We start from the raw sequence: 26,824 nt of genomic DNA, 5'->3' as shown, positions 1-26,824 counted from the left end.
ATTCTGCGATGCAAGACTTTGTGCCAAGATGAATTGAAAACCTAACCTAACAGGTCCAAGCAGGTGCGGAAATAAAGACAAACAGTAGAAGAAGAAAAGAAAAATTGAAGACGACAAAGTAGAACGTTGTAAAGAGGTTCAAAAACGTTAGCATGATGCACATGCAGAGCAGGTTAAAGATTATGAAAGTACCAAAACTCGAAAGTCTCAAAAAACCAATAGTAAAAATGACATTAGCGCTAACAAATGGAAATTATTACTTGGTGAAATAACAGTAACAGCGAAAAAGACATCAAATATATGGACATAGGTGATATGACAGAGCTGCTACAAGTTTAATTTCAAAGAAACCACAATTTGGTCAGGTTTATATTTGTGATCACAGAGAAGCAATGCAACATAGAATCGAAAGAGTTAAATGATCGGACGTATTAGAAATTCCACAGCCAATAATGGATACAAATTCATACGTCTAAAAGTATCGCACTTTACACAAAATATATCTGAAAAACATGGACAATTAAGTTTTCTTGCATTTCTATATGAATCTGAAAGATCATGCTCGCATATACAATAAACCAACATGTGACGAATTATCAGCGATAATAGCTTTGAAAGACGGAGATATCAAAGACAAAGTTGAAATTTATGTTTATCCAAAAGCACAGCACGATTCGTCACAAGTGGCAGATCCGGGAAATGACTAGTGCATAGGGCCCGCACAGGGGTTGGCGAAGCAAGCAGCGGGCAGAGCCCCCTGGTCAATATATAATAACCACAGAGAGCCCCAAATCACAGATACAGCAATACAGCACACATTACATGAATAAAGTAGAGGACTCTCATTCCTTCCAATGCACCTTTCCACAAGCCTCGTTCCAACAATCAGCCACAAATACAATTACAATCAATACAATAAATAAAACAACAATTCTTCATCCTTCACTCCTCCAGCGAGTGTGCCTGCTACCTCCTGACTCAGTTTACTCCATGTGTAGCAGTGGGCTCCTTTTTAAGCTAGACCCAGGAATACTTCTGGTGCCATTCAATTTCCTTACTGAAGCACTTCCTGGGCATAGACAAAGTTCAGTGGCCCTCCCCCAACAGCACCATCTATCGATTCCAAGGGACCCCTACAGGGCTGCACTTTTGAATACTATCACATTAACACCCATACAAGGACCACCAGAGCTTGGAACCATTCCCAAGTTCCAGCTTCTGGTGGTCCATCCATTATTTTATACCTGCTGGGCACAAAGTTATCTTTTCATCTAGCCGGCCAATCCATCCGTTATTCCTCTCGGGCTTCCAGTCCATGCTATATACAAGCACAGAGAAATATACGCACAAACATATTTACAACTGTCACAATATTTTTTTCAGTTGCAAAAATTTTAAATTAGGCAGGTTTTCTTTTTTTTTTAATTTCCTTTGTTCTTAGTTTTTAAAGAGTTTCCATCTACTTATAAATGTTAAAAACATTTTAAAGAGTCATTGTTAATTTGAATGAATACTATTAAAATATTACATGTTTACTCAATTTTAAACAAAGGCAGTTTTATTTACTACAGCTTATTAAATAAAAGTGAATTATTCTCATAGATGGGTGGCACGGTGGCGCAGTGGTAGCGCTGCTGCCTCACAGTTAGGAGACCCGGGTTCACTTCCCGGGTCCTCCCTGCGTGGAGTTTGCATGTTCTACCCATGTCTGTGTGGGTTTCCTCCCACAGTCCAAAGACATGCAGGTTAAGTGGATTGGAGTTTCTAAATTGGCCTTGGTGTGTGGCTTGGTGTGTATGTGTGTCCTGCGGTGGGTTGGCACCCTGCCCGGGATTGGTTCCTGCCTTGTGCCCTATGTTGGCTGGGATTGGCTCCAGCAGACCCCCCGTGACCCTGTGTTCAGATTCAGCGGGTTGGAAAATGGATGGATTATTCTCATAGATTGGTTTTTAAAAATGAAGCATCACTCTTGTTCTATCAATAGTCTTCAGCATTCAAGTACTCTGTATACAGTAATCCCTCGCTATATCGCACTTCGACTTTCGCGGCTTCACTCTATTGCAGATTTTATATGTAAGCATATTTAAATATATATCGCGGATTTTTTGCTGGTTCGCGGATTTCTGCGGACAATGGGTCTTTTAATTTCTGGTACATGCTTCCTCAGTTGGTTTGCCCAGTTGATTTCATACAAGGGACGCTATTTGCAGATGGCGGAGAAGCTACCCAACTTACTTTTCTCTATCTCTCGCTCTGACATTCTCTGCGCCTGACTGAGGGGGTGTGAGCAGGGGGGCTGTTCGCACACCTAGACGATACGGACGCTTGTCTAAAAATGCTGAAAGATTACCTTCACGTTTCTCCCTTCTGTGGAGCTGCTTCGTGAAGCGACATGCCTCACGGTGCTTCGCATACTTAAAAGCTCGAAGGGCACGTATTGATTTTTGCTTGTTTGTTTTTCTAAGTCTCTCTCTCTGACATTCTCTGCTCCTGACGAAGGGGGTGTTAGTTGCTGCCTTCATTACAACTGCTTTGTGCCGCGGTGCTTCGCATACTTAAAAGCCAAACAGCCCTATTGATTTGTTTGCTTTTCTCTCTCTCTCTCTGACATTCTCTGATCCTGACGCGCACTCAACAACAACAACAACATTTATTTATATAGCACATTTTCATACAAAAAGTAGCTCAAAGTGCTTTACATAATGAAGAAAAGAAGAATAAAAGACAAATAAGAAATTAAAATAAGACAACCTTAGTTAACATAAAAAGGAGTAAGGTCCGATGGCCAGGGTGGACAGAAAAAACAAAAAAAAAAAACTCCAGAAGGCTGGAGAAAAAAATAAAATCTGTAGGGGTTCCAGGCCACGAGACCGCCCAGTCCCCTTTGGGCATTCTACCTAACATAAATGAAATAGTCCTCTTTGTAGTTAGGGTTCTCACGGAGTCACTTGATGCTGATGGTTATACAGACTTCTGGCTTTTAATCCATCCATCATTGTTGGAACACTCCTTTGAAGAGGAAGATATGTTTGCATTCTTTTAATTGTGAGATGGAACTGTCATCTGTCTTGTCATGGAGCACGTTTAAACTTTTGAAAAAGAGACAAATGTTTGTTTGCAGTGTTTGAATAAAGTTCCTGTCTCTCTACAACTTCCTGTGTTTCTGTGCAAATCTGTGACCCAAGCATGACAATATAAAAATAACCATATAAACATATGGTTTCTACTTCACGGATTTTCACCTTTCGCGGGGGGTTCTGGAACGCAACCCCCGCGATCAAGGAGGGATTACTGTATATGATGGCTTTCAAAATAGTCACCTTTGCATTCCTGATATACATCTAATTAAATACACTATTGCATTAACCTGCACCAAATCAACAGATATTGGCCCTCTCCAATTTGCTTCATTCTTGCTGAAATTAATGTCCTGAGCCGAAAAACCTAGTGTGAAAAATTGTAAGCGTGAGCCAAAAACTATTAGTTTCTGAGATATGGAGGATTTAAAAATGAGGTGTGGTCCTAATAATCATAACTTTTGAACCGTCAATGTTAGTGTTAGGTGCCTCACATTTTCTGAGATTGTTATTCAGTATCAGATGTCCAATATCTAAAGTAATCTGTCCATAGTTGCATATTTACCAACTTATTGCTTTCTGAAAATTATTTTAAAAAATGTCTTTGTGCATTTGAGCAATTATGGCTCTCTATTTCCCCACAATAAATGACATCAGATCATGTTTCCTCCATATTTAAGTAACAAATGGAAGATACAAGGATAAAATGTAGCACACTATTTTCTGGGCACAGCAGCATTATTTATTTACTAGTCATTTAGCCCGTTAAAATAACGGGCGCTAGAACAGTAGTGCATAAACATTAGTAGGAACAGTCTATATTAAATGGCATGGGACTTTGACCTCATTCTTTTTGTTGGTCGTATTTTTCTTTCTTTCAGCCTTTCTTTTGTTGATGTTTACTTGCTGAGCTGACCACTCTTCGTGGGCTGCCGCCGTGTATTGTGTGTCTTTAATTTTCTGTGACAGTAATACTGTCTTGTACGGCTCTATTCAATAAGGGCGCGCACAAAAAGGCGAGCTTTAAAAGGGCGACCTCAATTGAGCGCGGCGAATAAAGGCGTTCGTAGATAATTTAGTTCAAATGGCTCTGGAATATGTGAAGAGCAACAAAGGTGCACATCTTTATTTACGCGCGTCTTTATTCGCTGCGCCCAATTGAGGTCGCCCTTTTGTGCGCGCCCTTATTGAAGGATGCCTGTGCGCGCCCTTATTGAAGGATACCGTCTTGTACGTCCGCTACCTTGTACGTCCGTAATATACCTTTAATTTTCTCTGGCGGTAATACAGGTGTGCGCGTCGGTAATATGCCTTTAATCTCCTCTGACAGGAATACTGGCTTGTATGTGGCTGTAATATGCGTCACTGTATTGTGTACCTTTAATTTCCTCTCGCAGTAATCCTGGGTTGTATTTCCGTAAAACGCCTCTAACTTTCTCTGACAGTAATATCGCGCATCACACCGTGCCCCGCGCATGCGCACTTCACCAGAAGACACCCACACACGGACACCTGGACGCACATAGGGATTTTATATATATAGATTATTTATGATTGGTATGTAAAACAGCACATTTGATGCATCACCGAGAGCTTTTGTTTCAGTAGCACAAAAACAGTAAGTTTTGCTCAACTTTCATCTCACAACCTAAGAAGACTTGACAGCAAAGACATGTGTAAGAAAGGTATATAGAAGTGGAACTGATAGACAAGCTTGTGAGGTGAAGACAATGTGGCATTAGTTTGACAAAGAAGAAAAACATTTTTCAACATAACATGCATATGTAGAAGAGTTGCTTTACATGGTGCTTGTTGTGCTGCTTACCTGTATGCATCTAAATCGCATTTTGTATAGTCTGAATGCTGCATACATGCGTAAAAAAGGCAAATTATTCACTGATTGGTACAGTTTAGAGATAAATTCTGTGGCCAGAGCTGTTAACAGTGTAGTGAAAAATTCAGAGCCCTATGAAAATTAGAATGTAAACAACCCATTTGACAGCCTCTAATCAAAATTTTAAACATAAACTTAATTGATTCAGTAAAGAGCAGCACATTCCACTATAAAATTAATAACAAGGCACTTAACGAGGAGAATGGGTGTAGAATGTAGCCGAGCTCACAATATTAGAGAACATAGAGAAAGATAAAGAGGGAAAGGTGCAGTAAAGCAAACAAAGCAAAGATACAGACACACATACACTTTTGTATGTATATGTATGTATGAATGTTTCCCTACTGAGTTAATTTTACAAATGATTGGTATAAGATGCACTCTGATTGCAGTGGAATGCTTACCAATTATCTTGCGAACAAACACTTTGTGTCACTTGAATATTTGCTTTGTTTTTATTTAATTGCAAGATGCCTTTTGCCAGTTCTGAAGATTATTCCAAATGTAATCAGTGCTTTAACATGACATGGGCTCACTGTAGATTCTTAAAAAAATTTCTGTTTTTCCTATGCTATAAACATGCCATCACAGTCTTGCCTGTGCTGATAGTGCATAAAGCAAACAAGAATCCGATTTTCACTCAACAGTCCCTCTGCAGAGTTTGTCATGGATGTGTACATGCCCAGTGTAGGTGAAGGTCTACATCGTTCATTTTTTTAGAACTACGATTCCTTTTCCTTTGTCGCACTATACACTGTGCAGTGGACAAACCACCATACCATTCCCCTTCTTCTCCTCCTCAAGCTGTGTATAGCAAATTTCAACACACTAGAGAATTCAAAAGGAAACTGTAGTAAGAAGGCATGCATTTATGCGGTGCAACAGGCACAACACATGTGTGAAGCAGTTTGGAGTTAGGAAGAGGTTACAGGGAGTTATCCATTATTTTGCTTCAGGATGCAAGATGCCTAATTATTGATCAGAGAGACATCAAAAACAGATTTACTCTTCTGTTACGAGGCTGGAAGTGAAAGATTTTTGTGACAGTCCATCATAAAAAGATGAAACATGGATCCATCACTATAAACTGGAGACAAAAAGTCAGTCAGAATAATGCCAACCAATTTCTCTTTTTTTTTTTTAAGAAGCAGGAGTGATATGGTAGATTATGCTATGTGGTCATAGTGATGCCTCAGATTTGTTCATCAAGACTCTTTAAAAATTGCAGAAAGATTAAAAGGGAATTCAACCTCACAAACATTCTCCTTCAACACACTGCACAACCTAAAAAACACAACAAAGAAAGCAATCGCATTATACAAATGGATTATTTCCCTAACCACTCCACAGCCCAGACCTTGCTCCCTGAAATTTTGATCTCTCATTATCATCATCTGTGGCAGAAGCTTGGGAAGTAAAATGTGGCTGCAAGTGCCCAGATATCACACATCAAAAAAGCAAACCTCTTCTGTATAAGTGTCTCATCACTTCAGGTGTTCGGGCCCAGGCTCAGGCTGATGGTGATCCCAGTAAATGTAATGATGAAGTTGGAGCTGTGTCTGGGCACACAGCTTTAAGTGAGCAAGGAACATAGGAAGGGGCTGAGCACACAACCCTGTAGGTCCTTCAGCTGATGGCAAACATGGCATCAACACATGAAAGCAACATGCATTTAAAATGCAAAAGCCTGAAACTACCCAATCAACACATTCATAGGTTGTTAATGGAAACATAGAGCCAAATAAATGAAATGTCATGCTGAACAAAATTCTCACTATTGTACACAACAACAAATCTGACTACAAAACATTTACAATTACAAAATCATTTTGAATTTGTAACAAGTATTTGGATACAGCCAAGCTCCAGTAATGATAAACATAAAATACATTTACTTAAATGTATTATGAACATACTGTGTTGAAGATTTAAGTGTTTTTCTGAGATTATTAAAATTAATCTGGCCACAATGACCACCTTAACCTAGGCTGGACTAAACTGAACTTGATTTTAATGTTGGAGGAAAAATGAGCACCGGTAAACTGCTTTCAAAAATGTAAAAGAACAGGACAAGACAACAAAACTAAATCCAACAAGCAGGAACTTCAGATCATCCATTTTTAATTCAAATAGCCCCAATTTAATACTGAAAGTCTGCATTAAAGATGTACATACCCTTTATTACATTTCAGTATCAGTATGTTTGCACAGAAAGCCACTCCAACAACAACTATGTCACTGTCTGAATACTTATGGACTGCAATGTAGTTAACTTCCTAAGATGTTTGAATCTTACTTAAAATGTATACCTTGCTTGCACTAGCACATGCGTTTTCAAAAATCACTTTGTTTTGCTGGAAATGTACCGTATTTCAAAATAAAATACTTACAAGTTATGCTATTTCTTTTGTTACACTAATGAACGTATCATATAGCCTACCAAATTACTTAATCATCCAGTACACCTTTCACAATGGAAGTTAAATTCAAAGAAATAGAACAGGTGCAATCAACAATAAATTGCTCACAATGTGAAAAGGTGTGATTTTCACCAGCACCTGCTCTGCAGAATTAAATACTTGTTAGAAATTATGTCAGTTGAGTACACTTAACAGGTACATCAAGCATTTCAGTAAGTTCTGCTAAAGCAAAATCCAGACTTGCTACTGTCCATAATTCTGCATGAATGCAACACACACTGCATTAGGCTATACTGAAGAATCAAATTATACCTGGAGTACAGGAGAGGACAGGAGCTAGTTTTGTAATTAGGAGAATGAATGGAACTGAAAATAATCACCAATGCACAATTCAAGACTTGTAAATCTGTGATATTTAGTAGCTGAAATGCCTCCGTAGATTTTCACAGCACAAAACATTTAAAGTATTTCAGGTTTTCCACATTAGAAAAAAGTGCACACTTGATAGCATGCACGTTACACTCGACAACTGCAGACAAAATATAATACAGCTATAGATAGACTTCACGACACCTATATACTAATGTATTTTTTTCAGTTCGGTCAGGGCTACACAAGGTGATAAAATTCATGTCGTAGAAAACCTAGAAATTTTTTTTCTCAACTATAACAATAAAAGATAAAACACAATAATCAATAGGAATCACCCACTCTGCTGCAGTTGGACAGTCGGAGAAATGCTGCTGTCACGGAATCAATTTGCTAAAGCGGTTGTACAACCAATAGCTACAGGGTCGCAGGGTCTGTCCAGTTGAAAGTCAATAAAAGAATTTTAAGATTCGGAGCTCATGTTGTACCGGACACAAGGGCAATCATTTTTCGACCACTAAACTAAATAAATGGTGAGCCTTTTTCATAAAAGAAATTGTAATCCCCTTTCATTCACAGTTGATCAGACGTGGGCCTCTCAGCCGAAATACGAGCATCGTTTCCTGGCTATATGCTCAAAAAGACCCTGGATTTGTTCGACGAACAAAACTCACACAAAAGAAGCGAGATCGGCAAGGTCCAGTCGGAAAGCTGAGCTGTCGTCGGCAATGAAACAGTATTTGTAGACCGAGGCGTTTGTATGTATGTATTAATCAAACAGCGTGTGAGATCCCGCGCAAGTGCCCGCCGTGACTTAGTCAGCGCGCCCTCTTTGGCGCATTTACGAGGATCCGGCTCCGACAGCATGGGCTAATTTTTTGGCGCCCCAGCCCTCTTGTAATCCTATCTTTACCCACTGTAACGGCTATCCGGAAGTATCAAAACCATCAGAAATAAAGCATTCCATGGAGCAGGTGTGGACTATGGCATTTCAAAATAAAACTCCTACCAACACGATTCCCTTAGTACATCCCGGCGTTAAAGCACGCGAGATTTGCATTCAAACATACATTATTGTGTCGAGACAAATACTGCTTCCTTAACAGATAATATCACTTGACAACTTAAAATATATTCACCGAATGATTTGTCTACTATTGTGGAAAAGTATTTAGGAGTCACTACAACCAGGAAGTAAACATAAGACTAGCACTAAGGAACACACGCGTTTCATCTGTATTAAAAATAAGCATACTGGACATCGGTCTGTTGCGATTTTCATTAAAATGTATCAAGGGAAGGTAAACAAAGCGCTGGAGGCAAAGACGACGGGCTATCATTTTTATGAAACATAAAACTGCGCGACACGCACGCGCCCGTATAACTGCGATCACCATAGAAACGCGACAACTTAGATAAAAGTGCGCAGGAAAAAAGTTCATGCTGTCAAAGTTGCACGCCTTCAGAATAATATTTTTGAGATACATGTCGGACGGAGACTCCTCAAAAAGGTCCGTTTTCCCGAGTTCCTTCAGACTTTCCTGCATATATTAAAATATAATTGACCCTGCATGCAGGTCATTTGTTAAAGTTTTCCCTAAAGGTACGGGCCAAGAAGATAGCTCTTTAGCTGGCACCAGGCCATTGTTTGCTAATATGCGGTCCAGTAAGAATCACTCAATAACCGTATACAGCAAGGAATACAACCTATGTAACCTCCTGTACAGCAACACAACCTGTTTTATTCTGGTGGACCAACTTTAAACTCTCTTATAGAGATAAATATAATGTTTGAGTAGCGTTACTATTGAGTACCTAACATGAAAGAAATAAAAGTGAAACAACTACAAAGGTATGCATAAACAACTTGTTTTAACGCCAAGTTTACTTTGACAAGCTTCATTCACAAAAAAAACTTGACGTTTACCGTTGCATAACAATAGATATACAACAAAAGTGGACTAAAAACAACCATTAGAGTCAGCAACATTTCTTAGGTTTCGGTATAAAGAAAAACACTCACCAAACACAGCCGTAACTATGAACCCAAAATCCCCGAGACTCCAACGAGCTCCCCCCAACACTTGTCTGATACGATTTTAAAGCTGACAATTCAACCGAGTGACACCGAACCGAAATGCAGAACACAACCTGCCGCCATCTTTCCCGTTGAAGCGGACTACGCGGAGGGATACGCCATTTCCCCTCACGAATGCATTGTCAAAACGGCGCATTACCATCTAAGCACTCGTCGTAGCTTATATTTTTGGATATTCTCTTATTCCTAGTTACATGAGAATAGAGATGAGAATAACATCGAAGAGCCGCGAGTATATGAGTTAACGGGAGGGAGGTTGGGACTAGATGTCTGTGCGGATGCGGACTAACTATAACATAAAGAACTTGGAGCGACGGGCAGCCAATCAGGATATGCTAAAGGTGGGACTTAGGGACGCACAGGAAGAACTGAGCGGTTTCCCAAACACAAAGCGGTTGCTGTGAAACGCAGTTTGTCTTACTGTGCTAGTTCCTGTAATTCTTTAACAAATCATGATATACAAGTAAAATATTTTTAATGGGCATCTACAGGAATTTAAACTGACATACATGGGAATGGTCAAACGCATTTAAATGACCTCAATAACTGTAATTGTATGTAGATAGATAGTACATTATTTGTACTGAGAGGGAAATTTATTATGGCAAATGGTCTGGTCACTCATAGATACTGTATAGATGACATGAAGCACACGAACATTATAAAGAGAATAATCTTATGCCGCCGTTCTCATAAAAAATTAGATGGTATATTTCATGAAATACACAAGAATAGCTGGATCAAATTCGAAATATTAAAATGTGTGTATTTTTGTTTCTTGCTTCTTTCTGCTCTGGTTTTTCGTTTTTAATTTTGTTCCTATTCTTTCATTGTAATTAATTTGAAACAAATGCTTGTACCTGGTATGTTGTTATTATCTGTTTTATCTGTTGAATGCTAATGTAATGTTCTGGTTTCAAAACTGGTACTTCAGTTTAAATGTATACAGTCTAAATATTCTCAGTTGTAATGGAAATTTGTCATTTTGTTTCGCCCTCTGATAGAGGACCATAGAGACCTGGATCCCTAGTAAAGGATCAATAATGAAAAATAACATCATATTCATAATCAATGACCTTGGAATAGTCTACAACAATACTCCACGTGCTTAGTTTTGAAATTTGTCATTTTTAACCTGCTGGTGGTGACTCTCAGAATACTTGGACCACCAGTAAAGAATCCATTAACAAAAACAGTATATTTATGATCAGTATCCCCTAAAAAGCATAAAACAAGATTTCACATGCATATATTACAGATCCCCATTTTTTTTTAAGTTTTGTGAAAAGTAGTAACTTTGACCCCTCATATCCCATTATAGGGTGAACCCCTGGGGTTGGTTGACGTAGCATGCACAACTTCAAATCCTGATCATTTTTGTTGAAGACACCTATTTGTTTTACTCTTTAAAATCATAAGGGTGTCGTTTCTTGCAGAAATTATGGTCCACAATGGCCTAAAAGTGAGGGATTCTCAGGTCTTGAACCCCAAAAAGCTTAACGTCTTGCTTTGTTGTAAAATTCTGTGTTTCTGCCTGTCTGTGTCGGGTTAGGGCGGCTCTATGACCCCTGGTTTCCCCAGTGTATAAGCATCACAAACACAATGCATGCAAGAACCACTCATTCACAGCAAAACTGAAAGAATTTTTAAAAAAAGGCCTATACCGAGCTTTTTCAATAAAGCTGAATAATAATTTTTTTCTTGTTGATGGTCTTCATTAAAACATCCTTTATTATTCCATAAACTTGTGTATCAGATCTCTCGCTAAGCTTAATCTGCTTTATGTTTGAACAGCACACTGCAATAGTTTTCTGAGAAAATGTTCTTGAGATTTGAAAAGGATTTCTAACACACAGCAATTTAAACTCCCAAAGTCATAGGTTGGGTCAGAGCTGTCATGACATTGGGCATGGCCTAGAGTGCTGTGTGTAAAGTGCAAAGACCACTGACTATTGTCTATTCCCATACTTTGGTGGTACCGAGCACTCATTCACATTATTGACCAAAAAATGCCAAGCTACTGTATGCTGTGCTTAAAACAAGTCACTGCTGGATAATTCTAAGAGAGACCTTACCTTGGATGGACCCATGAAACCTTTGCTCTCAGCACCAGATTTAACACTTCCAAAGCACCCGTAAGCTGGCACTGTCTAATAGACTTTTCCATGTCCAGCTGAACAGCTTTAATGACATTTGATAATAGTCTCATTACTGTATGTTCTGTCCATTCTTATTTGACACTGCATCATATTGTTTCTTTAAAAAAAGCCACAAAGATTCTTGTTGAGTGTGTGCGTCTTCTCTTGCTTGAACTGCAAATAGTTGTACCACGTGCTGCATACTTTGAAATAGTAACAGACACTTCATGAATCACATTTAAATGTAGCTGGTCTTTAAAACAATGTATCTCATAACAGTTCTTCTTGCAACTCATTTGAGTTTTATTGACATGAAAGATGTGTTATCAAAAACTTGACTCAAGGTTTTGTCAGGGCTGAGTCCAGGTTTTTGTCTCATATGTGATAACAGGTGTCATTGTCTCAGGGCCTTTCTTTGAGGGCCCCATAATCAACAGAAATTCAGATGCCTCATAATTCTCATCCACAAAGCACAAAACTATGAATACTTTCTCCTGCCTTCTAGGGTCATGTATGCCATCAGTCTTTATGGTGCGTCACTAATATCCTATTTGTTTTACTATTTCCTCAGTGATCATGTTCCTCATTCTGTATTTCAGAGCCAGTGGATCATGCCTTATGTGACATTGTTTTGGTGATCTTGGCTAATGCTATATCTGTGAATGTGATGTAATATGAATTGTGTACACTCAAAACAATGAATAGAAAAGTCCAACTGAACTTTCTTCTGTTATACTAGAAAAGCTACAAATGTCTTCTCTTACAAGGAATGGATTAATAACTAAAAACTCAAGCACATTGAAAATGGGATGTCAAATGCTATTTCTTATGTACTAACTGCTTTGATTAACCATCATAGAGATATTTAGCCCATTCTTCCCACCTGGTTTCACAAGTAAGGTGCACCACTGAACAGCTGTATCTTTTTTCCCTGAATATTCAAGCCAGTCCTTGTTTTTGTATGAGGTACTGGAAATGAAATGCTTTTTATTGATGTATATTTTAGTTAGATGTTTGTTCATTATAACTTGTTTGGGATTGTCTGTGCCCCAGTCATCCACAGTGAATGAATCTGGCATGGGGAATTTAAAATGACTCTGCTTTGTGTCTACTTCACAGCTAATGTTATACAAGCACTGTTCTGACCATTAGTTAGCTGCAATCTATTGCAGCAATGTCGGAGTGGGAGGCAGAGTCCTTTATGATCTCAAATGTAATTAAAAGGAGAGATTGTGGTTATTTTTTAATATCCATATGGTATTTTTTTTTAAATTATACTGTCTACTTGGTAATTTAATTTTCAGTGGTCTATATTAACCACTTCGGACAATTTACAGACTAAGGTAAGAATGAATTACCATCAGTGTCGACTAACAAGGCTAGGTATGAAGTGTAATGATATTTGCAAGAAGAGTATCTGTCAATCTGTGTGCTAAGGCCTTTTCTCTTCCTCCCTTCTGCAGACTGGAAGATTGATGGCTGTAACAGCAGCAGTGATCCTCCTCTTTCTGCAGAAGGACTTAAAAACGGAAAATCAGCCATTTTGAATTAGTTCTCTTATGAATTAAAGCTTTGAAGATATCTCTGCAATTGTTGCTTATTTTCACTTAAATGGAGTTACCAGGGTGATACGCCAGATCTTTACCCTGGTCTTGTCTTTCTCTTAGCCTTTAAAATTATTGAATGACCCAGAATTATATATATTTTGATATATTTGATAAAAATGTATACTTTTTTATCAAGGTACTATTAAATTGATTTAAAATATACTGAAGACATCACTAATTTAGCAACTGACTATTATTGCTTGAAATTTATTAATCACGTATTACCTCATCCTTAATTACTAATGTTTAAATGCTAATTGGTAATTAGAGAAACCTTTGTATGTATGCTAGGACAGTTGAAACCTGTTATTCTGTTCAATAAAGCAAGTAAATTGTTGTTTCTTGCATTGCCAGGAACTGCCATTACCAAAGTTCAATTCTGGGTTCAGAAATGTGCAAAATAGAACAGCTTTCTCAAGAATCACATCCACTTATTTTTCTTTTGCAAAATTAACGTTATTGCATATGACACACTGCCAAGAAACTAATGGTTTAATATATAATGGTGTCCACTTGAGAGAGGAGGCCAAATTGGATCTAATCAAGACAGAAACATAAGTTAAAGACCAAGATGCACATCTGCACATGAGGTTAAGTACATCAGGTTCTTTACTTTGAGAAACAGACACATTACAGGTCTTCAGTTGGCTGCTTTCTGAAATACGTGACAAATACGACTGTCATCAGCAACAGTGAAAACTCTGGTATGTTGGCCATAATATTCATTTCAAGTCACCCACTGTACAATGTCTGTACTATTTTGCCCATTTTTACTTTTTTATTTGTTGCTTTTTGATATGGTTTTGTCTTTAAAACATCTCAAAGTTGGTGACTTATCTTAACAGAACTGATAAAGAAAGCATTTGGGCATATAAAGTAGCAGGTGAGCAATGCTCTTAGCTTGCTTTGCACTCTGATGAACTGTGAAAGTCTAATGTTTAGTATGTTTCTATTTGTGTATACCAGCATTTAATGGTTTTGTAAAGCCTGTATCAGACAAGTTTTCAATAGATTTTTGTACATGGTTGCAGTTGAAATAAAGATGAGGACAACATTGTTACAAACCCAGTGCTCAAAGGTCTACTGATGTATTATTTTTTATAAAAACACATCACCCAATGTTCTTATGAATACAGTGTAAATGTTAACGTTAGGAGGTTTTTGTGTAGAATGTATTTCTGATAGGTCTGTGAAGTCTTATCCTTACTATACTACTGTATACATGGCTATAAATGACAATAGAACACACATCAGATGTAAAAGATACATATTATAAAAAGATAATCAAAAACATTGTCAACCTTTCTGGGATGTCTGGCTACACCCCATTTAATAAACTATCAAATTCTGCCCACACAAGCACTTTAAATAAACAAAAAAATAGAACCAAAGGTCCATTCATTTGCTTTCAATATACTGCTTGTCTACTGACTGTAGCATCTTAATTGAGAGATTGGTCCTGTGATACCTGGGCTGCCCACAGCTGGCATTACCTCCTTGAACCTGGGACGTTTATAGTCATAGTCCGAGATGGATTAGGACAAATGAGTACTGTGGAACTTGACCTGGACACAGACAGGCAGACACGTTAGTATTGCCCCACACACGTTTATTTTGGGTCTCCATAATACAATCAAGGGCGGCACGGTGGCGCAGTGGGTAGCGCTGCTGCCTCGCAGTAAGGAGACCTGGGTTTGCTTCCCGGGTCCTCCCTGCGTGGAGTTTGCATGTTCTCCCCGTGTCTGCGTGGGTTTCCTCCGGGTGCTCCAGTTTCCTCCCACAGTCCAAAGACATGCAGGTTAGGTGGATTGGCAATTCTAAATTGACCCTAGTGTGTGCTTGGTGTGTGGGTGTGTTTGTGTGTGTCCTGCGGTGGGCTGGCACCCTGCCCGGGATTGGTTCCTGCCTTGTGCCCTGTGTTGGCTGGGATTGGCTCCAGCAGACCCCCGTGACCCTGTGTTCGGATTCAGCGGGTTGGAAAATGGATGGATGGATGGATAATACAATCAATCACTCACAGACCCCAATACTCCTCAGTCCAGGCCAACACAATGCCTTCTCTCTCTCTGTCTGTCTTCAGACCGCCTCCTTCTCTCCTCCCAAAAACTTGTCCTTCTTCTGAAGGGAGGCGGCCCCTTTAAATAAGCACCCGGATGTGCTCCAGGTGTGTTTCCGGCAATCTCCCACTAACACGCCCCAGTGTGGCGGAAGTGCCGGCTGTCTCCCCGAAAGCACTCCGGGTGTCCTTGTTCCTCTTCCCCCCACCACTTCCTGGTGTGGCGGAAGTGCTGAGGTCCAGGGTCCTTCAGGTATTGGGGTCCCCCGGCGGTGACCACAGGCCCCTACAGGGTCGAGCTTCCCAGCTCTGTACCCGCGGCCCCCAGGGCGGTCACCCCCTCGAGGTCTGGAGGAGGCACAAGCCCTCCTCCGGTCTTCTCGGGCGTCCCGGCTGTGTACCACCCCCATCCAGGTACCACAGTACACATTACAACAATGAGAGGTATATGCAAGGAACCTTATGCAAATTTATTTAACAAAGTGTCCAAAACAAGGTGCAGTGCTTATGTCAATAAATAATCTAACAAAACAGGGAAGTGTATAAGATAAAACCAACAATAAATGTTCTTCTATAAATAGCTAAAACAAGGAATAAAATCACAAACAGGATACTTTTCATTGATTATGGCCTACGTGTTCCATCACTCATCTCACCATGCCCACCCCCACAGGTCTGCTTAGCTGGGATGAAACTCCTGGCCATTAGTTGAAACTTTTAATGGCTACCCTCTCAACCACCATTTTTTTCTATAGCTGATATTTTTAGAATGTAATACAAAGAAAGTGGGATAGAGCTTTTGACTGAGTAAAAGTTATTAGTAACTTGAGAGATGCTGAGTATATTGGGAGAAGGATGTTAAGGATAGAGCTGCCAAGTAAGAGAAAAAGAGGAAGGCCTAAGAGAAGATTTATGGATGTGCTGAGAGAGGACATGTAGGTGATGGGTGTAACAGAACAAGATACAGAGGACAGAAAGATATGGACGAAGGTGATCCGCAGTGGCAACCCCTAACGGGAGCAGCCGAAAGAAGAAGATAAACATTAATTCAAACCCACTGTATGCTGAGGCAGTACTAATTTTACACTTTGATGCTAATGAACAGTTGAGGTTTTTAGCAGTTTTAGCACTGAGTGAATCAACATTAAATCACCTTTATCCAATACTGCTTTTGGAGGGGTCCTGTAATATGAAATTCTGCTGCAATCTCTTCTACACCAACATCACTCTGTCCTCTCACTGTGCCTTCACCTTCCCTCCAACTGTAGATGCTTTCCACAGTTTATGCTATATGTAGTTAACAGTATCATTTCTTTTCATCATACAATGCTTTAAATGTTAAATTCATTGCATAGGCCACACACATGTTAAAGGATAACATGATTTAGTATTAAAACTTTATTGCCTGGTTATGACTTTCACAGTTAAAGGCATATTAATAAAATAAGAAAAAACTAATAATAACGCTATAGTACTGCATTCTCCTTCTCCTGTGAACAAATGAATAGAGGTACTCTCAAAAATAAATTTATGACTAAAAAAAGTCATGAAGCAAAGTTTAGTCCAGTTTGCTTGTTGCTGTTGTAGGATCTGTATGTATTGTGTACTTTAAAGTTAGGTTTTGCATTTTGCTCTACTTTTTATTTCACTTTAAATCATTTTCCATTTGGTAAGTTTATTTGGGGTTAATTTCTGTTCTTACTGGTTCCAATTTTTTACTTCTCCACATTCTTTGTATTAAACTTTTGTTCCCATAGAGTAGGCCTGTTTGAATGTGTTTATTGCTTTGTTCCTTACAATATAGAATAATGATTAATCTTTCCTCTCTAAACCTGAGCTGACTGTATGCTAACATACTACTGTACTACTGGATTATTGTTTTTCTATTTCTATATGTAAATTTTATAAAAACTGTAAAAAAAAACAAACTACAGTATATGTAAATTTCTCCAATTCCTATTTGCTCTATAATGATACTGTATATGGTATATTAAAGTTTTTAGTCTTTTGACTGTTTGTAGCACTGTGGTAACGCACATTAGGGTCCGTGGCGCTGAGCAGTTTAAAAATGAATAAATGTAAGCTCAGATGTGGAATGATGTGGGTGCAAACAGTAGCATGTTAGAGTGGCTCCAGGGTGCTGGTGAGTAATTGGCTTGCAATGCATTCACAAGCAGATGTGTGTGGCAGCCAATTGTCTTATTAGCACCCTGGGGTCCATGATTATAGCACCTGCGCCCAAATGAAGGATTAAAGGAACCTGGGCAGGAAACAGGAAAAAAAAAAGGAAAAGAAAGAGAGTGAGACAGACAAAAAATACTATGAAAGGCAAAGAGAGGATAAAAGATGGCAGAATGCTCAAGCCAGAACAGTATTGGAAAAGTAGGTGGTCAGTGGACCCAAGAAGCAAGAGCACTCCATGAGCTGATTGTTACTGTATGTGCTAGGCAGGTTGAAGGAGCAGGGGATGAAAGAATAAACCTAGGGATCCAGTAGGCGCCAGAAGGGCATAAGGAAGACGGGTGGACCGGCTCTGAGAATCACGGTAGCTGTGATGAGAGCCAAAGCTTAGAACTGCAGCTGCTTGTGCCTCCTTCATTTGAGAAGACCAGTTGGTTGAGCTAGGGGGAAAACAGTTGAAGATTGCTGAGAAGAGTGAGTCAGAGATAGAGAGAGAAACAAGAAGCCAAATAACTGCACCATTTTTAATAGAATATTTATGTATTTTATTGTGGGTTTTAACTTTCATGGATGAACACATTTTAATGGAGTATTTGTTTATTAATTTGAAGAGCACCAAACTTTCTGCACTTTGGAGATCTGAATCCCCGTTTAATGTGACTTTAGTTTAACAAAAGCACAAATGCACTTTGCATTTTAGTCTTGCTGGGTGTGTGTCCTTATTGCTCTGGCTCATCTTTCATACATGATTATCAGTGGTCCTGGGTTCATTTGGGCCTCGGCCAACCCAGACTGCCACAAGCACTTCACTGTGCTTACCAAGATAAGTAATATTCTATTTAACACTCTCTGTGGTTACTGTAAAGTTATCAACTTCACCATTTGTGAAAAACACAACATGAAAAATTGACTTATGTTACAATTCTCAGTTAAGGACCTCCTGGAAATCCTTTTCCTCTATTTGAAGTTTTTTTCTTTTGGTCCTGATAAAGTATTTTATTATTATGATATTGAAGTTATCTCAACAGTGCCACTTTATGATTGTATTGCTTAGCCATACTGTATTGTTTATGTCGATGACACTTGTTGCTACCATGAGGTTACCAGTGTTGTAGCACATGCTGTCATCATGCTTTCACTTTAAAAGTGGCAACACACAGTGAAAGAAAAAACATAATGACTTGTGTTATGAGTGTGGAAGACACAAACACATCAGAGTCTGTTCCGGCTGGAGAGCTGACATGCATTTAATGAAGAGAAAACCACATGCTAAGAGTAAGAGTAAGTGAATCTCATTTTGAGAAAGTCACAGGTGCTCTTCCATGCCAGCCCACAAGAGGTCCTGCATGTACATTCTTCATATAAATCTGACCAACAGAAATGATAACATGCACGCTTGATCACCATGGGTTCAAGGGCATTAAGTCGTAGTGCTCCTTGTCTCTTGAACTCACTTCCACAAAACACTCAGAACACAGATTCCCAACCTATTTTCAAATCTCGTCTTAAGACTTATCTGTTTAGATTAGTTTACATTACATGACCTTAGGCTGGATTCTTATTGCTGTATTTTCAGTTCCATAGATATGGATACATGTAAATGTGTATGTGTACATGCATGTTTTTGTTGGTTTTATGATTTTGTTATCTGTACAGTGTCCTTGGATGTTTAGAAAGGCGCCTTGAAATAAAAAGTATTATTATTAACATCATAGGTCACCCATAGTGAAGAAATCACAACAAAGGTTTAGGGTAGCCACCCAGTATACAGTACTTGAAAATAGCTATCTATCTAGATGTAAAGACTGAAGTCAAATATATTTTTTCAGACCAAGCTCAATACAGAACTGATTTTTGTCTAACAAAATGGTGTCTATATAGGTTCTTGAGAGGAAGTGAAGTTAGGAGTGCTGGGACCGGAAGTGAGGTCAGGAGCATTCGGTGGGACTTCCTTCTGATGGTCTGTAGAGGAGGAAAGAGAGAAAGTGTTATCTGACTGTGCCAATCCCTGGATTTACTGCTTGGTGTTGAGCCAAAACTAATTAAAGAAAAGCATGGTGTGTTTCATCACTCCAAACACAATTTGATCCCAACAGTGCTATTTCTAGTTGACCAAGTTATTATTTATTTATTTTTACATTATTGACTGAGGTGAAAGGTCAGCATTATGTCACAACTTGGCTAATTCAGGTAGCATTGGTTTTTCTGAATTGTCCCACTGGGATTTCCCAATTCAAAGTGCGCTTATGTGAAATTTCCCACTAAGTAACTCGTATTTCCTGTCTGTCCAATAGTACATGAACACAGCATTAGTCTCATCTACTCGTAGGCACTCTCTTTCAAACACTTTATTAGCACAGAAGACATTAAAGGACACTTTCAACAAGATGTTAGTTATAGTTCTTTCTAACCCATTTTGATTTTATTCAGCTTAATCTCACAAGAGAACTTAACAGTTTGGTCATTTGCATTTCAAGTACAGGGCAAAAATATCACACAATAAAAGAAAGAATAAAAAACAGTAAGATATATGTTAAAAAACATTGATGTACAGCAGTGGACATTGCATTTTTTTCCTATCTTAATCCTATTTCTGTTTTTGCTCAGCTCTTCTTTCATTAAAGATCGTAAGTGCAGAGAGTATTACAACAGACTCATATTTTTTACATTTCTTTTATGCATATTAAAAAGCTGAATTTGTAGAAAAGATAAGGATAAACAGAATGGTTATTCTCTATTATACCTCATTCTAGGCAGTTCACCTCATGAGAAAACATAATTTGCAAGTGATTTAAAAATAGAAAGCACCGATTCACTTGCTAGCTAAAACTGTTTCTAAAAATGAAATGCCCAGAAATGCAAAAAGAAGAGTATAGACATAAGAGACTCATGATTAATTATTGATAGGTATCTAATATGCTGAGGTTTCACCAATAGTAACTCAAAGCAGAGAGAAAAACTGAGTAGGAAAAGTGCTGTGATAGCATAGCACAAAGTAATTAGCTTGCTGCAGCTGATTTGGAGCAGACACACTTTACTGGCAATGTGCTCCTCAGAAACAAAATATAATGTAGCTTCACTCTCGTACATTTGGGACAAGATAACTAGTCAAAATGAAAATCATGCAGAAAAATATGCCAAGAAAATAAATCCTGTATAGAAAGCTCTGTGAAAATAAGCCAAGCATTGACTCTGTTTTTACAGTAGTTAACAAATGGCATTACCTGATAAACCCTGAGTTAAATCCCTGAGTTAAGTGATAGTTGGGTGAAAATCCCCTTTCTCACTAGGCAGGAGCATGTTTGGACTGATCTGATTGAACAGCATGTTTGGACTGTTGTTCCCACCAATTGCTTTTCACCAGTCATGAACTGGTGACCTCCCAGATGAACAGAAGGACATTTTCTCCCATCCTGTGGGTGGGACAACTTCTAGCCACAAGCATACTACCTTGTGTGTGACACCTGGCTAAGCTTTCTCCCAGCCCCCTACATCTACAAGCAGCTGGCCCATTATACTTCACCCCTCTGCAGCATGAATTTGAGTCATAGCGTCATTCCTTTCAGTTGGGGAATTTCCTCTGTGGTGTCATGTCTAAATGTCTCCTGTCAATCCTGAACCAGTGACCTTCTGGTTAGATAGAAACTCTCAAATTTGGTTAAGCAAAAGATGGAAATCACCCCCACCTCCACTACTGTTATGGGACAACATCTAAGCTGTAAGTAGCATACTTGCCATGTCAAGCTGAGCTCCCTATTACATGTGCATGGATAAATAAACAGCATGATGTCATGTTGGCTTCATATTTATTACAGGTGGACAACTTATCTGTGCCCCATATGATTATTGGAGTATATCCAGTACTTCCTAGCAGGAGCATAACAGCCCCAGTTTACCATGTAGATTTAAGTCGAGAAGTGAACATTTGGAAAGGACTCCATGGGTGAGACAAAGAGAGGCTTGAGGACAGAGAAGGTCATTATTTTTAACACACAGAGGGAGGAAACCAAGGAATATTTCATGGAATATTTATGGGTAAGTGGATTAGCCAACACCACCTCCATTGGTGTAGGAAGGCCCTGTGGGACATTAGATCTTTGGTTATGTTATTTTGTTAGCCTCTCTTTACAATAAAACCCCTTATGTTTTGTACTTTTGGACTCCTTGGTTATTATTTGGGTATGAAGTGGCTCAGTTGCACCCCCTATAGTCTATATAATGTAAAGAGTAATTAAGATGAATATTAAAGAAAGCTGTACCATAATACAACACACTAGTCTCTGAAGGACAAGTTCTATGTCACGAGTGCTGCTGGCTTGGAACAAGGAGAGTGCGGTTCAAGTCTCAAGTGCTTCCTGTGTGAAGTTTGCATGTTCTCTCCATATCCACATTGGTTGCCTCTAGGTGCTCTTGTTCCTCCCATACTCTAAAGACATGAAGGTTAGGTGGACTGGTGATGGTAAATTGATCCCTAATATGTGTGTGTGTGTGTGTGGTGTTCTTTCTAAGGATTGTTCCTAGCTAGTGGTTGATGCTTGCTGAGATAAGCACCAGCTCTCCTGCGACCTTCCTAAGCATGACTGCTCACTCTCACAATCTTACTGAGTGAGCTCAGAACCATTGACAGTGCAGTGTCTGATGTAACATTTTTAAGCTGTCATATTTCACTATCTCTTCAGTGTCACACCTCACATCTGGTTCCTCCTCAGCCATCATTCTTATTTCTCTACCAAAAGCATTAAGAGTGTCCTCTGTTCAAAGTGCGTTGTTATGCCCTTTGACTATTAATAAATAAACAGCATGATGTCATGTTGGCTTCAGGTTTACTCTAAAATCTTCTTTAAGATATTTCTTCTCACTGTAGTGCCTACACTAGTGACTTTAGGACTCCCAAACATTAAAAGCCACTCCATGCTGTCAGTTGAGTGTCATACACAAAGAGACAACCAGGGCTCAGCTGGTTGCAATCATTAAAGACATCAAACAGTAATGAATCCAGACCCATGAGACAATAAAAACGAAATAAATCACAGGCCTGCAAAATTAAACTCATAAAAATTGTTTTAACTGTGAATAGTTATTTTTGAATAGTTATTTTTGATTGCATTTATGAACACAATAAAAATTATAATTAGAATATTTCCATCACATCACAATTAAGTACAAAATTGAAAACAAATGCAATATTGTTCCAAATCAATCTAACATGAAAATATTTAGTCTAATATACACTGCTCAAAAAATTAAGAGAACACTTAATCATTACAGTCTAACACCAAGTCAGTTAAGTATCAGGGATATCAGTCTGTCCAGTTAGGAAACATAAGCAATTGTGAATCAACCTCGCCTGCTTTGGTACAAATGAAAGTGACAATAGATGTGCTGAAGAGGCAACAGCAAGACAACCCCCAAAAAGGGAATGGTTTTGCGGGTGGTGGCCACAGACAATTGCTCTCTCCTTATCCTTCCTGACTGATTCTTCTCTAGTTTTGTGTTTTCCTAGTGTCCTTGTCACTACTGGTAGCATGAGGCGGTACCTGCAGCCAATTCAGGTTGTACAGGTCTCCAGGATGGCACATCCATTCATTTGTTGCAAGAAGGCTTGCTGTGTCTCTCAGCACTGTGTCAAGAGCGTGAAGGAGAAACCAGAAGAGACAACACAAAGAGGGCTGGAAAGGGCTGTAGAAGGGTATCAACCCAGCTACAGGGCAAGTATCTGGTCCTTTGTGTGAGGAAGAACAGGGGGAGCACTGCCAGAGCCCTACAAAATGACCTCCAGCTGGTTACTGTGTTTCTGACCAAACTGTCAGTAACAGACTCTGAGATGGCATGAGGGTCCAAAGTTCTCTAGTGGCACCTGTACTCACAGCCCATCACCATGTAGCTCAATTGCATTCACCAGACAATACTACATTTTGCAGCTTCTCCATTGGTGTCCCATTCTCTTTGCAGATGAGAGCAGGTTCACACTGAGCACATGTAACAGACGTGAAAGAGTGAACATTATGCAGCCTGCAACATTATCCACCATGACCGGCTTGGTGGTGGGTTAGTGACCTCCACATGTTAGGCCAGAGTACCCTGACTGCTGTTAGGTACCAGGATGAAATCCTCAAAGCCACTGTCAGAACTTGCAATGGTGCAGTGGGCCCAGGGTTGCTCCTGGTGCAGGACAATGCTCGGCCTCATGTGGTCAGAGTATGCAGGCAGTTCCTGGATGATGAAGGCATTGATGCCATTGACTGGTCCACACATTCTCCTGACCTGAATCCAACTGTGAAACTCTGGGAAGTTATGTATATTTGCTTCCAATGCTACCAAGTAGTGCCACAGACTGTCCAGGAGCTCACTGATGCTCTGATCCAGGTCTGGGAAGAGATCCCCTAGGACACCATTCAGCATCTCATCTCATCATGTTCTTACATTATGGGTTGCTGTGATGAAATTCACACAATTTGATTCAGACTGTGATTTCAATTTTTGACTTTGATTTTCAGTGTGATGTTGACCTTAGTTACATCATTTTGTTCTCAGTGAATTACACAGTATTACTCTGTAAAGAATTTCCACCTGAATATTTTGTTCATTGAGATCCAATGTGTGATTAAAGTGTTCCCTTCATTTTTCTGAACAGTATATTTAAACATACATGTAAAGAAACAAACAATACATATCCATTGACTTATATATAACTTCTTTCGTTTTTGTCACTTCTTATTTTTTTTGATCCAAATCTTTGTTTCGTGGTCAGCTATTGGTACAAATTTTCTGGCGAATTACTATGAAGCATCCAGCAAAAGTCCACTGTCATACTGACATGCCAACATCTCTGGTACCTTCCTTCCATTTCCTTGGTCTCCTGATGGAATTTCACTCACCACTACATGATTTTCAGAGAAAAAATCATGACTCCAAAAAAAAAAAAAAATTCCTTAAATTGAATTAATATATTTTCCACAATTTCTTTATAGTTTAAATATTTATTGTTACCTCAAAATTTAAGAAATTACTTTTTGGAAGGATACTTAAGCCTCTTGTTTCAGGTCAAATTCTGCATCAGAAATCAATTTTATAATATCAGCTCTGGCAAAAATTCGCTCTTTGAATTTAACCTCTGGAAACTTTCGGCACAAAATACATAAAACAGGTTCCAAGTGCTTTGATAGACTGTTTTATTAAATCAAGCATAATATGAAACAGTGGTAGCAGCACTTTATCTGGATCCACCAAGTTAGGCCTGATGATGTTTTTGGCACCAAGCTGTAGCTTCTTTTCTAGCAGGCCATTCCTTCTGAGCCCAATTCATATTCTTGGCTCTGTTGTCTCTTTCACAGAGAAACCATGGGAATTTCTATATGTCCTGACTGCTGGCCCAGTAAGATATACAGAACTTTCAGGTCTGCACATGTGAACAAATAGTGATCATTATAGTTAATAACTTAAAAAAGGAGGTGTTTTGCTTTAAACATAGATTTTAATATTACAACATTAAATTTAAAAATATTATTCAGATAAAATACTGAGATTAAAGTATAGTGCGAAAACAATAAAAAACCTGTAATTGACAGCTCAAAAATGTATTTACTGAAAAAATGTTATGTATAGTAAAATGGTTTTCATTTTTGACTTCAGCCTCCAAAAATATATACAAAAATCACATGAAATAATCTAAACATTTTTTCAGCATATACATATGTAATTTGAAAAAAAGCATTGGAAAAAAGTAATCAACGATAATTAAGGTAGTAACCACAGGTTTGCATTCAGATGCATTACATTTGAATAGAGCAGGTGCAGTTTGTTGTGTCCTGAAATGAAACATGCTGATAGAAGTTTCTTCCTTTTTGTTGTCACACACGTGAGCTTGGGAGACAACTTCAGGGTTCATGAACCCAGCCCTTTATCATGGTCTGTCTGTTCTCTCACACCGTCTTAACGTTGGTCTCATTTCTTATTCTGTTCTTTTTTGTAACTCCACACGTCCATCTCAACATTCTCATTTCTGCCACATCTCACTCCTTCTCCTTCATTCTTCTTCTTCTTCTTCTTCCTTCAGCTGCTCCCATTAGGGGTTGCCACAGCAGATGATCTTGTTCCATATTCTTTTCCATATTCCATATTCTAACTCCTTCTCTTGTGCTCTATTTACTGCCCATGTCTCAGCTCCATACATCATTGCCGGTCTTACCTCGGTCTTAAAAACCTTACCTTTAACTTTCTCCCTAATTCTTTGATGATACAATATTTCTGATGCCTTCTTCCAGTTGTTGCATCTGCACTGCACTGTTTGGGTTATCTCAGCATCTAATTTTCCATCTTGGGCGACAACTGATCCTAGATATTTAAATTGATCCACTCCTTTCAATAGCTCTCCCTGCAGGCTAACTTCTGATTCCTGATTATCACTATACCTCATAAATTATTTCTTCTTATTATTTAACTTCAACCCTGTATTTTTCAAAGCCCTTCTCAATTTTTCCAACTTTCTCTCCACAGTATTTTAAAACATGGGATCTAAAAGGGAAATTTTACTAAAAAACAAGAGCTGAAAAACCACATTTTTGGGACTGACAGATTGTAATATACCGTATACAGTATATCACAGTAAAATCACTTTACATTGTACACTGCAAAAAATGCATACGCAAAAACTAGACCAAATAACTTTAAACGGGAGCTGTTTTGCTTTTATTTAGCAAACAAATCTGCCAATGGTTTAAGCAAAATTTATTTGACAAGACTTCTTAAAGTAAGCTAAATAATCATAAATAAACATTTTTTGATAAGTCAATAATTCTCACAATAAGGAAGACAAGATTTAACATCATGAAATAAATACTTTTCCACTTGCTTAGATTTTATTTTTTGTAGTGTAATTCTAGATCATGAAAAAATTATTTTTCCTTGCTGAATGTTTAACACACAAAAAACAATGGTGATCTATGGTACAGATGATCAGTTCTAGTGGAGTCTTGGAAGGCACA

The 26,824-nt window shown here is 38.7% G+C and overlaps 1 protein-coding gene across 7 annotated transcripts in view; it reads right to left on the bottom strand.

Annotated features, from left to right (window-relative positions):
- pcm1 (pericentriolar material 1) overlaps positions 1–9,952 on the bottom strand; it is a 206,423-nt gene extending 196,471 nt beyond the window's left edge. For 3 of the 7 annotated variants that reach the window (XM_051928278.1, XM_051928280.1, XM_051928282.1), the window contains exon 1: positions 9,784–9,952. The gene's annotated coding sequence lies outside the window, so the exon portion shown is untranslated. Of the gene's footprint in view, positions 1–8,434; positions 8,567–9,783 lie in introns of those variants that run through there. The other 4 variants (XM_051928281.1, XM_028802081.2, XM_051928283.1 and 1 more) reach the window with 2 other exon arrangements.
- Between the last annotated feature and the right edge of the window lie 16,872 nt (positions 9,953–26,824).

The sequence above is a fragment of the Erpetoichthys calabaricus genome, chromosome 5, assembly GCF_900747795.2.
Source record: "Erpetoichthys calabaricus chromosome 5, fErpCal1.3, whole genome shotgun sequence".
Lineage (NCBI taxonomy): Eukaryota > Metazoa > Chordata > Cladistia > Polypteriformes > Polypteridae > Erpetoichthys > Erpetoichthys calabaricus.
Note: the sequence above shows the minus strand (reverse complement) of the source record. Positions and strands in the feature narration are given on the sequence as shown.